Consider the following 5184-nt stretch of genomic DNA (forward strand, 5'->3'; position numbering starts at 1 on the left):
TTGGGGTGGCTGTAACCAAAATGCTGTATTTCTCACAGTCCTGGTGGCTAGGAAGTCCAAGGTCAAGGCAGATTTGGTGTCTGGTGAGTGCCCTCTTCCTAGTTCATAGATATCTTTGCACTGTGTCCTTACATGCTGTAAAGGACAAGAGGATCATTTATAGGAGCACTAATTCCATTCATGAGGGCTCCACTGACAGGACCCAATCGCCATCTAAAGGTCTACCTCCTAATAACGATCACATTGGGGGTTAGCCTTCATCTTATGAATGGAGGGAGGGACACATGTATTCATTACATGGCAATTACATAATGTAGAACAGTAGTGGCAGTACTGAGCATGGTGGTGACTTAAGAGCTATTCATCCCAATGTCAAAGGTGGTGGAGATAAAGACCTCAAAAGATGTTTCAATATAAAATGGCAGTTCCATAATAAATCCGTGATTAAAGAATACTAAGATGTTTAAAGCTAATTTCTTGAGACAAGCATACTGGCCCAAGCCTGCCACAAGTCTTCAGGTTTATCTCCTATGGCCATGTTTACTAAACCTCACGACAGAGTTTGCAATTAAACCATAGTTGACACAAGCAGCTTTTATGTGTTAGTGCTGGAACAGCCCAAGAAACACAACACCTCCTGGGTAGAAGTGGGAGCTTCCCTGTGGCATCAACAAGCCCAGACACACGGGAGGGGGGCTGCCATCCAAATGCACTAACAGATGGTTTTAAACTGATCCCCTCTAAGTCTCCAGAGTGTAATGGCTGATTATTGGGTCAACAAACATGAAAAGCTTTATCATTGGCCCACGTTTGGACCAGAAGCTACATGTCTTTCATGAGCATTTAGGATGAAAGGAGATGAAGAAAGACAGTGTTGGTAACAGTCATCAGCACATGAGGCTCTTTTTAATGTGTGTTTGCCCTAAGAGAAAGAGCAGAGCAACAAGATCTATGAAATGTCCTTGATCTTTGTTCGTCCCAGGCTTGTAAGCCCTGAGTTACCTCTGTGTTTCCATCACCGGATCTGTGGGGTGGTATTTCTAATCACCCTTCCAGTTTTTGCTAAGTGCGATGATGACATGTATATAGAGTGGTTCAGTGGACCACTCAGTTCAAGGAATACCTCACTGAGTATGAGTATGACCATATCATCCCCCTTCTGAAAATCCTTCCACTCATCAGTGGTCTCTATAACCTCCAGGATGGGGAGAGGGTCTCCCTGTCCACATGTACAACTCTCGCCTTTGCGCCCATCACACTGGGTCTTCTGGTTCTCCAAATACTCCACATTCTCTTATAATGCCATGCCTTCACACATACTATTTGCTCAGAAACCTCTTCTCTATGAAATCAACCTTGACAACCTTGAATTAGATTCTCTTGTGCACTCTGTACTTAACTTCGTCATAGCACACACCATGTTTATAGAAATTACCCATCCCCCAACTTAACCGTGAGATCCTAAAGGCCAGGGAGTGGTGCTACAGCGCAGTCATCCTTGCTTTCCCAATGCCTAGCCCAGGGCTAGGCACAAAGGTAGCAGGTCAATAGATGGAATGGGGGAGTTTCCGTAAATGGTAAATGATAGAGACCTTTTCAACCCAAGTACATCCCATCCCGCACTTTCTCGTTGGTAAAATAGATACTATTAAAGCAGTTCATCATTCCCTCATATTAGCTCCACGTCATTAAGGATACTGTGTAAACCTCATCGCTTCCCTTAAGACAGATGAAAAGAGAAAGAATAGAAACAATTTCTACACTTCAGGCAAAGAAGGAATGAAGGACAGAAGGGAGGGAGGGAGGAAGGGACAAGAAGAGGGAGAGGAAGAGGGAAAGGGAGAAAGAGGGAAGGTTTTCCTTCTGAAATTTCACCTCAGATGCAAAAGAGGAGATTATTTACATTTTGTTCTGAGGCTTGGTACGTGAACCAAAAAAGAAGAAAGAAAGAAAGAAAGAAAGAAAGAAAGAAAGAAAGAAAGAAAGAAAAGTGACAGAATACATTATGTTCCATCCATGAGATTAGAAGAGGGACGTCTTTCATTTCCCAGTCCTTCAAAGGACACAAGTCGTACTTCAACTGGAAACCTTTTCTAAAGCTGCTCGGGAGTGAAGAAGCTGCATTAGAGAATGGAAAACAAACGGAACCTAACATGAAGTGCCTGATTAATGAGTCTGTTTATTTCCCAACACCTCCCCTTTTCATTCCTCAGAAATGAATAAGTTTTATTATTCACCTCCATTGGACTTGGGCTATCTCACCTATGTGGATGCCTGTCTTGGAAAGAACCGCTCCTTCTCCTCCTCCTCACCTTGCTGTGGAAAACCCAAGGGAGTGCTAGGACAAACAGACGCTCCCAGGATGTGGGGGAGACATCAGGTGAGTGACAGGTGCAGAGGCCGGGCCAGAGCCACACAGCGGGGAGAGGTTTTCCCTCCTGGCAGAGAAGGCTGTCTCTACTTGCTCCTCTCTGAGATGGCTTATCAAGCACCGCTGGGATTTGGGCAGCCTGCAGCTGTGTTTAGGAGTGCATTTGCTTTATCTCTCACATCCTTTGAGGATTTCATGGCAGGCCATTTTATCCACTTTAATGAATGTTCTGGAAGTTTCTGAACATGGGGCTGTGTCTGCAGACCCTGAACAGTGATTATGTTCAGCATTGCTGAGACTGAATGGAACACAAAGTCACATACCCTTTCACCATGTCTTTTTCAGATGACATACCCTTCATTTCGGGCCATAACGAGCAGACGGCCAAGGAGAGAAAGGCTTTAGCACAGAAGCTGGGGTTGCTCGGTTTCCCCCCTTTCCCTCATTCCCCATCAGCTCATCAGTCATCTCTGGCTGCTACTTAGAATTCTCTGGTTGTTTTCAAATCTCGATGAACAAATATGGCATATCCATTTAGAGTCAACTTGTATGAAGTTAACTTAATGGAATTGTGATATATAAAGTAGAGAAAGCAGGTTACAGAATAGTTTGAGTAAATAACTACATGTGTGTGCATGTGTGTGTGTATATATATCTTGAAAAGATTTTGAAAAGAACCCAGTAGGATATGTACATAAAAATAATAATGCTTATTCTTGGAGTGGAATTAAGGATCGTTTTATTTAATGAATGAATTTATTTTTAAGTAAGCTCCCCGGCCGGCATGGAGCCCAATGTGAGACTTGAGGTCACAGACCTCAGCTTAAGACCTGAGCAGAAATCAAGAGTCAGACACTTAACTGACTGAGCCACCTAGGCAGCCCAGGGATCATTTTAATTTTGTTCCATGTACATTTATTATTTTTTCTTAATTATTTACATTGGGCATGTACTAGTTTATAATCTGAAAAATTAATATGAAATGTTAAGAAAATGAATCAATGGGGGGCGCCTGGGTGGCTCAGTGGGTTAAGCCTCTGCCTTCAGCTCAGGTCATGATCTCAGGGTGCTGGGATCGAGTCCTGCATCAGGCTCTCTGCTCAGCAGGGAGCCGGCTTCCCCCTCTCTCTGTCTGGCTGCCTCTCTGCCTATTTGTGATCTTTCTCTCTGCGTCAAATAAATAAATAAAATCTTTAAAAAAAAAGAGAGAGAGAAGAAAATGAATGAACGCATGCAAGGAGGGGAAAGTAAGTATTTCCTATATGTTCTAGTCCTATCGCCACTACCGAGTTTATTGTTCATGTTTTTCTCACCTAGAAGATTCTCCTTGCATGGCATGCTCTCTTTAATCTCTCCTACCCTCCGTTCATTCTCTCTCCTAAAGGTCTTCTTGAAAGAAAATCTGACCAAGTGGGTCCCCTAAATCCTCCAGGGTTTCCTGTAGGACGAAGGAGTCCACATCCTCAGGCTGAAGATGAACAAAACACTTCGGAAACTTGTCTGCCCCTGAGGTTCAAGTCCAACTTCTGCATCTGCAACCTGGTCACCCAGAGGCTGTCTGTGCCTCTCTTGTCGAGAGCACTCCAGCCCTCGGGACTCTCCTCTCTTTTCCTCTTCTCCCCCTGCATCCACCCACATCATTTACTCTCTGACTCAACCTTCGAGAGTCAGCTCTTGCGCCCCTTCTCACAGGAAGCCTTCCCTGCACCTCTAGGTTGAGTTAGGGGTTTTCTGTCTTGTTCATATCTCCATGCTAACATTTCCCACAGCAAGGTAGTTATTGCGTTATGCATCTCTTTTCTGCATCTGAAGGGCAGGGACATCTCTGTCCTCCTCTGTGATCAGCTCCCAGGACAATGTCACACACGTGTAGGTGCTTAACAGACATTATGGATTGAACCCACCCTTAGCTGGTGTGGATGGAAGGAGGGAGGAAAAGGAATCTGAACTCATTTTCATGGATTTTCTGCTCTGACTATGGAAGCTGTGATTCTTAGTTAGCTAAGTTTAGGCTCTCTCTTTTCTCAGAAGAGTGTAATACATGCTAAAATCTTAAGGTATTTGATCATTCAGCATTTATAGACTTTCTCCATTTGGGGTCGAAGATGTGCATCCCATTGCAAAATACTTTCTCTCTGTAAGCAATCTAATTCTGGATAAGTGAAATGGTGCTTGGTGTTGGGCGTTGAATTTGGCCCCCACAAAATTCATATGTTGAGGTCCTAACCCCCCAGTGTCTCAGAATATGATCTTATCTGAAAATAAGGTTGTTGCAGATGTAATTAGTTAAGTTAAAGTGAGGTCATTAGGGTGGACCCCTTAATCCATTATGACTAATCCAATACACTGTCCTGGTAATAGGGGGAGATTTAGACAAAGAGACGTGGGCACATAGGGAGAATGCCCTGTGAAGACGAAGGTGGCGATTGCGATGGGGCTTCTGTAAGCCAAGAAATGTCAAGAATCGCTTGCAAACCACCGGAAGTTACAGGAGAGGCACAGCTTCTTCCTCAGATCTCTCAGAAGGAACCAGCCCTGTGGACATCTTGATCTCCGACTTTAAGTCTCCAGAATTCTGAGATAGTCAGTTCCTCTGGTTAAGCCACTCACTTTGTGATCCCCTTTTTATTTTTTTATTTTATTTTATTTTTAAAGATTTTGTGTATTTATTTGACAGACAGAGATCACAAGTAGGCAGAGATGCAGGCAGGGGGGGGGGAAGCAGGCTTCCTGCGGAGCAGAGAGCCCAATGCGGGGCTCGATTCCAGGACCCTGGGATCATGACCTGAGCCACCAGGTGCCCATGATCCCCT

This window comes from Neovison vison, chromosome 1, assembly GCF_020171115.1.
Source record: "Neovison vison isolate M4711 chromosome 1, ASM_NN_V1, whole genome shotgun sequence".
NCBI lineage: Eukaryota > Metazoa > Chordata > Mammalia > Carnivora > Mustelidae > Neogale > Neogale vison.